A 12,804-nucleotide genomic window follows, 5' to 3' on the forward strand; every position below is an offset into this window, starting at 1 on the left:
TGCCCGCTCTACCGGTTTTCTGCGGACACAATGCTAACCTTAGCATTGTAATCCGCTCTCTTCTCTGTCCATACTTTCTTCTTTCATGGTTCACAAACCAGAAAACCTTGGTGCGTACACGCTCTTAACGCCGCACAAAAAGACCCCCGTCCATTCTGGATCGAGGATTCAAAAAAATGAAAGACTATCTAAAAGCAGGTCGCATACATACACAGACACACAAGCGCACATCGAAGAGGTCGCCACCTAGGGCCAGACCACCTGGACTTCTCACAGACCAGGGGACAGAGTTCGAGCCATACGGAACCCAGAAGAGGAAGTGAGGGCCTCGAACTGCATGAATAACAAGAAAAACGAAAACACACTGGGGGTGGTCGAAGGAATGGAGAACGACGGCAGGGAGAGATGCACAAAGAAATCTTCCAGAGATGAATAGACCCGAACACCGGTGCTTCCTGGCCAGACACCGACCGCGTGAGCTATATCGTCAGGGTCCTAGATTGAGAGAGAGAAAGAGAACCACGAGGCGCGGCGTCGCAGAAGCCGCGTTTCTGCGAGACGCAGACGAGAAAAGGGGAGGATGGGCGCCATGTTAGGCTTAGCGCCTTGGCGGGGATGGGGATAGTTCGTGAGGCAGAATAGACGGGGAGATTAGAAAACATAAAAACATATAAAAGGGAGTTTTCTGGTCGAGGACATGGCGGGAAGGTCGTTGGAGAGTACCTACGAGGGGCTGGGACGGTGGCGGCGTAGGGCTATGTGTATATACGTGAAGGCTGGGGAAGGCAGACAAGAGATCGAGGTGCGTGCAGACGACGAGGTGCGGAAAAACGCAGACGACCATGGGAAACTGGGGCGCCGGTTGCGTCACCCGCGAGAGAGTGAGCAGACGACGCAGGCTTTGGAAAGGTGAAGCACAGAAAAGAGGGAAAGAAAGGTATAGCGGACCAAGAAGAAAGGTCGCGGTTTAGTTTGGGCCGAGGCAGGGGCCGCTTCTTTTGAGGAAATAGGAAAAGAAAGCCGAGCTGCTTGGAGAGTGCTGTAAGCACAACTTCGGATAGCGAGGGAGGTTACAAGGAGGGGGGGTGAAAAACTTGAAGGACGAAGAGGAAGTTGGGGACGCTGTGATCGGGACCTTGCGGAAGAAAAAGAGGCGCCGTGCAGAATCGAGGAGGGGCGCACGTGAAAGGGAGGTGAGTTTACCGTTTTACGTTGTGTCCCCTGCAGGTCCAGTTACGGCCTCTACGTTAAATGCCGTTGTGTGAGGGGTGATCGTTTCTTCCGAGCCTTCGGCTTCATCGTTTTTTCCTCAAACTGTCCACGGTATACTTTGTTTAGTATTAGATGTACACCATGTAGATGTGATAATCGTTTACTAAGTTTTTTCCGTGAATCGCACTCCTTTTGGCAAGATGGTAGATCGTTGAAGGAAAAACCGAGCGAGTAGTGGGATGGCTCAAAAAATAAGCCTGAAATCTCTAGCACTCGAGAGCTTTAGAATTCCACGCTTTGGCAAAACCATGAGTGTGAGTTCAAAACAGGGCGAATGCAGGCCTCTACGGACAGAAGAGAATTTGTGTCATGTCCTTTTTGTCTTCATTACATTTCATCACATGATTGCGCTATTTCTCTTCATTACTATAACCCGTTTTAAGTGATGTTCCTTATGTCACCTGTTTACAGCGAATTGTTTTTTTTTTTTTTTCATTTGGTGTTCTCTGACAATAACAAAAATGTGCCAAAATTAGTTTTTATTTCTCTTCTTATTACAGAAGGGAAAGCACGCTATCGAGGTGGGTAGCGCCTTTATTTGTGGCAGAGTCCAAACGCCGTGAGTACAGCACGAAACACGAAAGTTGAGTTCAAAGGAAGTGATTAAAGTAGGCTCGAATGATCGATCTGACGGTAAGCCGCAGCGGATAGATATGTGTAAGATTGATTTGGAAGCTGTTCAGCAAGTGATGGCGCACGCACGCACACACACAAACATACACACACACACGCACGCACGCACGCGCACACACGCGCCCACACACACACGCGTATATGCATGCACGCACAAACGCGGGCGCGCACGCCATAAAAGTGGGACATTTAGCATACTTTGTGGTAACGATGCTTAATTGGTTATGGACGGAAATTTACGCCCGTGGAGGAAACAAACGTGCTAAGAAGTGCAGTGAGAAAATTTTGGATAGTGTTTCTTTCACTTTCGCCTGTAACGTTTTCACGCGTCACGCATAGACTACTACACTAATAACCGGGGATGAGAATTCATCGCGTCTGCGGATTCTGACATGGAAAGCGGCTGATGTTTGTAAAATTCTTCCTTGTTGAATCATCTGCTAATAAAGCTTCGGGGTGCCGAAGTAGCGGACACTTTAATCGGGGGTGACGTTGGGAGTGTGGGATAGCTGTTCTCTTCTGTCCTTGTTATATTTGAATGAAATTATCCCAGCTGCGAATCGCCGTTATGCTATCAACTTCTGACTTGCCCAGAATCGTTCAATGGTTGTGAAGAGAACTGACTGTAAGTTAGACGAGTTATTGCCTGCTGACTTGAGGACTAATTGTTTATGCGGCTGCAGTTTAAGAACTGTGTCGACCACATGGATTATTTGTACTCCAGGAGATAAGTGTGTTCGGCTCGGACAGTCACGAACAGTGCGTAGCTAATTTACGTCCCTTATCCCGTGCCCATGGGGCCACCATTTCGCGGTTCACCTATTTTATGTAGACCGCCATGCTTAATATTTGGCGCAGTCGATGGGATCATAAAGCAGTTGACACGAAGTAGTGAAAAGACACATGAGAAAGCATCGAACGAGATCGATCACTCCAGATGACCTAGAAAAGAAACCACGTTCTGTATTTGGTAACGGATATTTTTTATCCATTGTTGAGTTTCTGTTCCAATTACCAGCCACCGCTTTGGCATGCAGTGAATTGTGTCTCGTACTGGCTATATATCAAGTCGCATCTCGTGGCCCTTACGTCAATAGGCGGCAGTTATCGATAATAAGAAGGAAAATAATTACTGAAGAAATTAATTTTTGCGGAATACGACAGCATGCCCCGAATAAATACACCATGCATGGAGTAGTTACCTACTTCAATGTCCGTATAGCGGTATGGCACAGCGACAGCGAATGAATACTCACTGGCGTATGGTAGTTGCTCTCCGAAAACAAGTAATTAGTTCATAATCCCATCTCATATTGGCCACGAAAGGATTCTGTCAAGCCCACGCTGAAGAAATACGAAATGCACTATACAGCCAATTGTTATGTTTTTCCTACTGTTTTTCCTGGCGCGGAGCACGTTTGTATGGACTCAGCTTCCCTGTAGGACTCCGTGCCACCGCCTGCATTCGCTTGTCTGTCAATATGTACGCTCCAAATACCTCACCAGCGGCACATTCTAGTGCAGCACTTCTAGCAGCTCGTTTTCAAACTACTGCTGTCGTATAGTAGATGAAAAAAAGCCTGTGAAGATACAGAAAAGCAGCTCTGCGCAAACTAAGCGTCATGCGAGCGCGAAGTTAAGCCTCCAATTACTGTGTCATTTGCACAGCCGTATGCAGATGGGCTACCCAAAACAGACTTACACACAAGAGAAACAGATGGGAAGGGCTGCATGTAACCAGTAGGAAGTATTGTCCCAGTCACGCATCCTATCAAGCTATAATTAGTTGTCGACAGTGTTGATTCTTACTACAATCAGGCCTTTTCTCTACTCAGAAACTACGTTTGATGCTTTGACTGAAGTATCACACACGGTTCTGAACGTTCTCGAGACACCAGTGGTTGAACATGGGACTAACTTGACAGATATTACGAAATAATGAACAAAAGCAGTTGTGTCCTAATCAGTTATTGAAAAGCGCAGGTTATATGCAAATATCAGTGATAATTAACATCGCTCCTACCAGACGCGAGAATTAGAATCAATAATATTTTTAACGGAATATTGATTGATTGATTGATTGATTGATTGATTGATTGATTGATTGATTGATTGATTGATTGATTGATTGAATGCAAAAGCTTCCCTTACACCGTCGCACTTCACCTTATCTTATAGAAGAATGGGCCAGCCTTGGCTAATTGCAAACTTTGATACCCTTCGGAAAGCGTTCACACGGCGCCTTCGCATGTGTGCGAGTGCCCACAGTAAGTCACGTGCTGTATTGAAAGTGTCCGACATACGGAAGGGTAACACATCGTCTCCATTCATTTCCCACACATTATCCTCCTCTCCCAATTTTCTTTCGTTTGTTTGTTTCTGGAAGCGCTCTCATTTCCACTCGCACCGTCCGGGTTCAATCGAGCCCCAAGCTACGCTGTTAAAATACCATGCCGTTGCAGTCCTTGTTCATTCGTGACCGCTGACATTAGCGCCTAGGAGCAAAGCACAACTGAAGGAGAACCGCTCCTAGCTAGACAGAAGCAATGCAGCTGTAAAAGCAGCAGCAGCTTCTCTTTCTAAGCTGCGCTCTGCTCCCTGCGCTTTGCTTCGCGCATCAGACGTCATCATCGGCGCCGGCGGTCGGTCGCCGCGCGCACCGGCTGTTGGCGTCAACGTCGGCCACACCGCATCGTCGTCGGCCGCTGGGGCCGGGCGCTAGCCGGCGCGAAAAAGTACCGCCCTCGGGCAACGCGCGCTCGCCGCGCCGCTCGCCAGAGGGCGCCCGGTCCGCGCCGCACTCGTGGTGACCGCTGTCCCCGCGGCTGACTGTCCTCCTCTCCGACCCTCTCAACTTTTTCCTCTCCACTCCAGCCGCGGCCCGGCGGGCGGAGAAGAGCAAGGAGGAGAAGAGGGGACAGCATCGGCTTCGCTCTACGCAACGGGAGAAGGGAGAGAGAAAAGCTCGCCCGCCGCTGCTGCTGTTGCTGGAAGCAACGTGGTGGCGGGGGGAGGAAAAAGCGAGGGGTGGAAAAAGGGGGGGTCGAAAAACGCTCCAGCCAGCGGCGAGTCGCCGTAGAGACCGCGTTGCGCGCGAGCCTTGCCGCCCGAGCTCGCGGACAAGCCCAGAGCGGGCCGGCGAGACACGCAGGACGCGCTCGCTGGTGGGCTGCGTGCTTCTGTTTTGGCTTTGATTTTTGTTTTTTTGCCGCTGCAAAAGCTCTGTCTCTATTTTTTATTTTTTTCGCTTGACGCTCTCCGATCGACTCATCATCTTCCTCCTCCCCTTTTGGTTCATTGCGACGACGGCGTGCGTGTGCGTGCGTGTGTCATCGTCACCGCCGTGTCCGAGAGAACGGCGACGACAACGTGGTTCTCCCGCCGCGCATCGGAGCCCCGAGTCGACGCACGGGCCGAAGTCGTGAGGAGACAGCTGACGTGCTGGGTGTCTTGTCGACGTTGTGCTGTGCCCGATCTTCGTCATCAACTCGGATAGTAGTATATAGTGTCGTGGGTGTCGTGCGCCCGGGTGTGTGTGTTCTTACTGCTTGTGTATTGTAGTGGCATTCGAAGCATTCGACTGTGTTGACTTCAGTGAACGACAGTACTCCGTGACATCGAGTTATACTCGTGGCCCCTCATCACAGCCAAGAGCTCACCGCCGCGACGTTGTGTGATCTCTGACCCACGTTTCGCGCACTCTTCAACATCGCAGTGGCCCGTGTGTTGTGCTTGTCGACGGGTAAGAGTGAGTGAGGGGCTCAGCGACATTTTCGTAAACACTCTTGCCGCGTCCTTTGTAACGGAGCCCTCCCCCGCCATCCCCTCAGCACCTCCTCGCTTCGTAAGCTGTTTAACGCCTGCTTTTCGCTCTCCGAAAGAAGTCGCTAGTCGTGGAAAGAGAAGTTGCCATAAACCTTTAGTGAACCTGAGGAAGAAAAACGAGTTGGTTCCTCACGTGCGTGACGTAATGGCGGTGCGTCAGAAGTCTTGAAAAACGTGTTGTGCCCTAATTACTACCACTGACATTCATTTTCAAAACGCCACCGCTCCGCCAAGCCCCTCTCCACCGCTGCCAAAAGGAAAGCCCTTTCTCATCAGAAGAGAAAGAATTAAATAAATAAAAAAAAGCCGTCACTCAACAGTTGCCATGACATCCTCCTCCTCCATTAAGACGCCGGAAGAAGCAGTGTTTCTGTTTGTACAAATTGTATTTTGCTAATTTCGGAGGTGTTCATTTGGCATAATTGTCTCTGAACACAACACTGCTGTAACAAGAAAAGCCTGCAACTTGTAAAAACAAATACAGCAGAGAATGCCCGACGTCCGGAGTAGCGCTTAAGGCGTGTACGCACGTACACTCAGGCAAAGTAAATAACTAAAAACAACGAGGAACCACGACGGCACCTTTGTTCTGAAGCCCACAACGTTCCGTGGTGCGAAAGCCTGGAACGTCAGACGCCCGGACTTAATTGATTCAAACCACGCATCCGAGATCCTTCGTCATCGACGGAACCCTGTTAAATCGGTGGGCGGCGGTCATTGCCAAACCGTCGTCGACCATCTCGATGTCAGCGTGACGGAGTTCTACCTTGGCGTCACGGCGGCCACCGTGGAGTGTGGATGTTCGTGTCGCGAAGTCTTCGGAGTGCGCGTTTATCCGCGGACAGCAGCGAGTCCGGCGACGGCAATCCAGTGGTTCCACCACCACCTCCACCATCGGCGGTCCTCCCGGTCCAACGGTCGCCGCAGGCGTCGGTGACCGTCGTTTTCTCGAGCAGGCGCAGTCCGTGAAGTGTAGAGGCCTGAAGTGGCCACGGCCGGAGGGCCGTCGCGCCCCGCGTGGACTTGTGGGCTCCGGGGTTGACGACGCCACACTGGAGGAAAGGCAGGCCGATGCCATGTCACGGCGGAAACAGGACAAGCCCCAGCCGCGGAAGCGTTCGGTCACAGGTCAGTTTATACATTGCTCTGTGCGGATGCGTCTATAGGCCAGCAAGCGTGCATCATCTGCCAATACATTGTTTCACATATACTGTTCGCATCAAGATGTCTTCGTTTACACAAACTCGCGGTTACTACTCTGGTGGGCACCTTCGTCCCATCACATATCGAATACATCAAAACATACGAGCCTCGTTTGCACCAAATATTTAATGGCGTGGAGTGAACTAGGAATGCCAAACGGGTGCTCGCAGCCTGCTGGGCTTATCTGACTCGCATTTCAGTCACACTGAGCATATTCCAGTCATTCGCTATCACGTCCAGCCTAGCTGAGCTACCTAACAGTCCTGAGTGGTTTGTTGGTTTTCATCCTTGGTCACACACGCAGTACCTGGCGTACCATTCAGATGCATAGGAGGTGAATCCCGGCTTCCCGCGGGTTGTTTTTCTCCGAGTCTTGCTGACGAAACGTTCTTGGTGTTAGAGGTGGTCTCCTCTGAGGTTCGACTGAGTAGCCACCCTTTTTCCTTCTGTGGAAGCTTTTTTCGGTAACACCCGCGGATGAACTTAGTTGATGCTCGTCCTATTCGGGGATCTCAAAAGTTAGACGCGCTATCTGAGTCGCAATTGAGTCTATACGAACTGAGTCTATACGAGTCGCAAAGGCAGGATTTAGCAGGACCTGTGAAATGTAACGCGTGTATTGACGGGGCTTGTGCACACCGCGGTGGTTCGAGCTCACAATCGCTGTCTTCATTTCGTCCATAGCCCTTTTATTTCTTCTTCTTGGCCACATTATGTGCGACTGGCCATCGATCTGATGTCACGCTTTGTAAGCATGGATGCTTATCACCTGCTTTCACTAGCGAAGAGTTGTCATATATAAGTCGGCTCTCTCATAATCAATGTCTTTGCAGACTTTTAATGCATGTCGTGTATTAAATGTATCTTTATTATCTACCAGTTCACTGCGTGAAAAAAACGTCATGTTGGCCTTAACAAACAAGCCAATCAATCGATTTCTCACGAAGAAGGGCGCATCTTAGAGAGGGAGCAGAGTCAGGTTTCTTTTCTCCCTGGTTTTCTGAGTTCTTTGTAATATGAGAAGCTTCCAGGGAAAATCGTCACGGACTTACTGTCATCGTAATGTCATCAGAAACATTACAGGAGTGAGCCTAACTGTGGTCACCGATAGTAATCGATTAGTTTTGCGCACCATTCTCATTGGTTTTAGTGAATGATATCGTCGCACAGCTTAATACCCGTATGCCTCTTTTTAAGTGTCCACATGTGTCCTCTTTGTACGTTGAGCGTATGTAATCCTCTTTCTAACGCAATTTATTTGTCGTTTGCCGCCGCACATCCTCTACCGTCAATTGTCCCTGTTTAGTGAGGTAGTCTGTGTACCTCAAACTGTCTGTACAGCTTTTCGCCGTAATATTTCCTTCGCAACATCGCTCGGAGTAAGACTCTTCAAACATAAAAAATGCCTTGTTAACTACATTGCATACTTTAAAGGAAATGTTCACTCGCCTCGTTGAGTGTCAGAAACATTCTCCTCTTGCCGCGCACGCTCAAAGCGAATTACTCAATTATAATTACTGGTATTACACATTTACTTGAGCACAAGCACCGGCGTTCGATTTATGGAGGAGTGATTTACGGCACATTTTGTGCCACTTTGTGCACACTTTGGTTACGTGTAGTGAGTTGTTAACAGTAAAATATGACAGCCGCCGTGAGAGACAACCTAAAAACTCAGCATCGAACTCCCCAAGTGGTAATTTATTGAGAATATATAGACATTCAATGCGGCTGCTGTGGAGACGCAGGAGCGATTGTCACATGATAGTTCACTCGCAGTATTTGTACACGCGAATATGTACGAATAGCGGCGACAACTCAGCCGACAAACACTATATAGCAGATTTTTCCTTTCTGGTTTTCTTTTTCGAAACTTTTTTTCGCGCTATTTGAAACGTATTGCTCTTTATTGCTTTTCGTTTCCCTCTTTAAAGCACGTGTTGCCTAACTGGTTCTATTGACGGTTAGTCGTTCCTCCATGTACTGGCGGCATGTATATAAAGTTCGTGATGTTTCGTGGCTGCAACCCAAACCATATATAGATGTGTACTATATACGCTCGGTAGGTTGTTCACATGTTAGGAGTGTGTCGATAAAATATTACTGCGTGGTTAATTAACTGCGGTGTTCGTGGCGCACACTCGGCCCGCTGCTGTCGGAACCGCTCTTGTCTTCTGTTACAGAGTAATACGTTGGAGACCAATTACTGTTCGGCTCCAGCGTAGTTATCGTTTGCGCTCGAAAACTGTTTCCAACACATTGAAGCATCAAGCACGGCTCATTTCCCAACGCTTCCTTAGAAGTAGAACCAACGTCTCTCGAGAAATGCAGGCGACGCAAAGCCTAAAATGTCAAAAGAGTGAGGTCTGCTACATCAGCGGTTTATGGAGCCAAGTTCATGTTAAGAATTAAGTACCTGTGTAATATAGCTTTAGAATGTGTTTGGAAATTACCTTACTTAGCTTACTTTTAATTTTTTCTCAAGAGGATACACGATTTCTTTTGTTTTTAGATTTTCTTTGTGTCGCGACACAGGGATGGTGAGCCGCCATGAAAGTTGACAACATTAACTAAAACCTTTGTGGTCTCAAAATATGACGTGGCCAATTAGCATACACGCTAAAATGCAGGTCCAAAAAAAATTCGTATATAGCGAGGCGACCAAACTTATTCGGCCTTCCTCCGTGAAACAACAGAGACTTCACTTTTCTCTTTTCATAAGCATACACAATGGACTCTGCAACCAGTGCCGATATGACATTCTTCGTTTGGAATGTGGTTGAGGGATGATCAACAAAGATACCCCGTTGTTTATATCGAGTGTTGAAACCTCATATAACACCGCGGAGGTTTAGCGAGTCTTCGAAGGAAGTTGTAGCTATTTGCAATGCAGTTCGAATGAGGAGCCAGTGAAAACAATCAAATTCATCAGTGCATTAAGTGCCTGCTATTGCTTGGTCACTTTGTGTGTGTGTGTGTGTGTGTGTGTGTGTGTGTGTGTGTGTGTGTGTGTGTGTGTGTGTGTGTGTGTGTGTGTGTGTGTGTGTGTGTGTGTGTGTGTGTGTGTGTGTGTGTGTGTGTGTGTGTGTGTGTGTGTGTGTGTGTGTGTGTGTGTGTGTGTGTGTGAGAGAGAGAGAGAGAGAGAGAGAGAGAGGGAGAGAGAGAGGGAGGGGGTGTTAATTGCTGACCGCTCAGGTTCTGTATTCCCGCGGTTTTCTGATGCTGGCCAAAGATCTCGGGTTCTATACCGACTGTGCCTACGTCATTTCGGTAAAAGCTAAATGCTGGAATATAATTCTCCTAATGTTTCAACGAAATTATTCTCATGAATTAATTAACAAAGTAATTAAACGATGTTCTTGTACTTAAAAATTGGCCAGTAATAATAATGGAACCGGTTTTCATTCATTTGTGTCGATTTTAGAGTCTCATTTTTCACTACTTGCTGAGAATTAGCACACATTACTCCACATCAATAAAGTTATATCATTATTTGATCGCTGTGGTGGTTTCTAGCCCAATTTCTGAAACAATCCAATGATTCATAGCTTATTTAAGGGCAAAACAAGCATTACCAATAATCCTACCTCTGTATATATCAGTTCACTGGTCAGTTAAGTGAATAATTAATTTAATTCATTTGACTTGCGGTGTCCGAACTTTTGACAACAAAATTCGTATTAAACGGCTGCGCATTAATTTCGCCCAACTGTGATTGAAAACTGTGCACTGAAGTTTCAGAAAGGGGATATCTTGCATTAGTAATAAACAATTAGGCAGCTCATTATCTGGAACAACAGTATTAGAGTACTAATTAGAAATCATCATTGAAGACTCATTAGAAATTTTGAGTTGCGTGACCTTGCATCAATTTACGATGTTCACTTACAGAGCACACTTAAAGTGAACTTGAAGGAAGTTGACTCTGCACCCACTTGGCACGCAATAATAGCTTTTCCGGGGCAATTTGATTTTCGGCGCTATTTCATCTGGTCGCAGACTTAACGCGAGTTTGCATAGTCGACGTGTCGCATCCTACTTTGCAGCTAACGTTGCCTCTCGCGCTCGCGGCTGGCTATATGTCACACCCATCATCAGCCGACTGTCGCAATTGTACGACTGTTTACGAATTGGGTGGTTTCATATGTCAGAGCCATTTGAATGATTGTAATTGGCTTCGATTTGACCCCGTGGCATAACGCACGCAGCGTTATGCGCACTCCGACGAAAAGGGAAGACGGGCTCGATGCATGTTGGAGGATATAAACACTGTTGTTTTTCTCTAAAAAACGACTTTTGAGTGAAGCTGCCGGAGCCCACGTACCATTAGTGCACTGCGGTCGCGCAGCTCATCTGAACACTTTGGTGCAGACGCAATTTGATTCACAGTTGCTTCCTCGTCATAAGAAAGGCGCATATTTTGCCACACTGCGCGGTCTTCCCTGCTATAGACCTCCTGCCTTCATCTGCTCTGCTAAAAGCGATATGCCTCAGTTGTTTTCGTTGCTAATGCGGTGTTTTTGTTTCAAGATATCTAGAAAAAGTGGCGTTTAGTATGTGTTGCAGCTTTGAAAACGCTGTTTTTTTTTTTCGTGAATTTGTCTTAGTTCGCCCGTATTTAGAGTAGTGAGGAAAGCAATGTGTTTTCTTTTTTCTTCGCACAGAGAGAGCACTATGTTTTTCTTTTTTACGGCCTGCACAGAGCCCCAGCCATATTTTACGGCAATTAGCCCAGACCGCGTTAGATGTGCGGACTTTGTGGACTTTACTAAGAGTGCCATTAAGATCTGTCGCAGTTGTATCTTTCGCTGTGCATATCAACTCCCCCAAACGGCAGAGGCGAGATTATTTTGAGGAAGGTGAAAATATGAAGCCAGTGCCAGACCATGTGTGTATGATGAGCACTTGTAATGATAATAGAAACCTGTACCGTGTCAACAATTCTCTTTCATTTTTCGTCTCTGTCTCTCGGCCTTACCTCAAATGAACGCTTAGCATAGCCGCTGTGTATCTCGGCTGCCCGTGGAAAGCAATTCATTAACCAAGCAGCTGGAGCCACGCTCAGTCAGGGCTCATCACTCCTCGATTACCAGAAGGCGAAATGTATTGTGAACAGATTTACGACTTAGGCTATAGAAACGTCGCTTCAGCGTTTTTGATGACCACGTGTTTCGTGCCTATGCTATTGTACCGCTGCCTTGAAAAGAGCGTATTCTTGAATCCCCTTGGTTGGCCGTTAGAAGGGTGGACATTACAGTCAGTTCCCTTTTCAACACAACTATTAAGTCATCGCACGGTATAGTTTCAAACTCGACGCACACCTTTTCAGTATCAAGAGCTTAAACCTTAAAAAAAAAAAAAAAAAATGCGTGTTTTACTTTTAACAAGCCTTACGTTTTCACTGAGCTATATTGCAACAACTTCTCAAGTTCTACAATCGTCGAAATAAATGTCACAATTCTTGTATAGGAGACGTGGTTTTCGCGGTATATCGCTTACATCGATCAGTCTACAGCCGAATAAACTAAATGCAGAGGCTATAATTGTGCATGAGGGTCCTTAAATTCTAGTCAGCCCTGGTCACTCGCTTACAAATCGAGTGACAGCTGCAGTGCTTCCGAGAAATGATTGGCGACTATAAAGTTCGGTACTAAAGGCACCCACCGCCAGCAAAGGCGCTGTCGAAAAACAGCGAACGCGTTTTGAGACAGCTGCAGGCCAACACTTACTGGTGTCCGGCCCATGTTGCGCGCTACTAACAGAATGTGAAACCCGAATGTCCGCACTGTGAAGGGAGTCGTTGTTCTCACGTGATGCGGGCATGTGAATCCAGTCCGCACTTTCCTCCTTATCCCACCCCCACTGAAGAGG

The 12,804-nt window shown here is 47.4% G+C and overlaps 1 pseudogene across 1 annotated transcript in view; it reads left to right on the forward strand.

Annotated features, from left to right (window-relative positions):
- The first annotated feature begins 4,941 nt into the window (after positions 1-4,941).
- LOC146175657 (BCL11 transcription factor A-like) overlaps positions 4,942-12,804 on the forward strand; it is a 553,058-nt pseudogene continuing 545,195 nt past the window's right edge. The window contains exon 1 of the transcript XR_014701451.1: positions 4,942-6,858. The product of XR_014701451.1 is annotated as a BCL11 transcription factor A-like (transcript). The remainder of the gene's footprint in view (positions 6,859-12,804) is intronic.

This window comes from Amblyomma maculatum, chromosome 10 (assembly GCF_055883805.1).
Source record: "Amblyomma maculatum isolate TAMU_Amacu chromosome 10, ASM5588380v1, whole genome shotgun sequence".
Taxonomy (NCBI): domain Eukaryota; kingdom Metazoa; phylum Arthropoda; class Arachnida; order Ixodida; family Ixodidae; genus Amblyomma; species Amblyomma maculatum.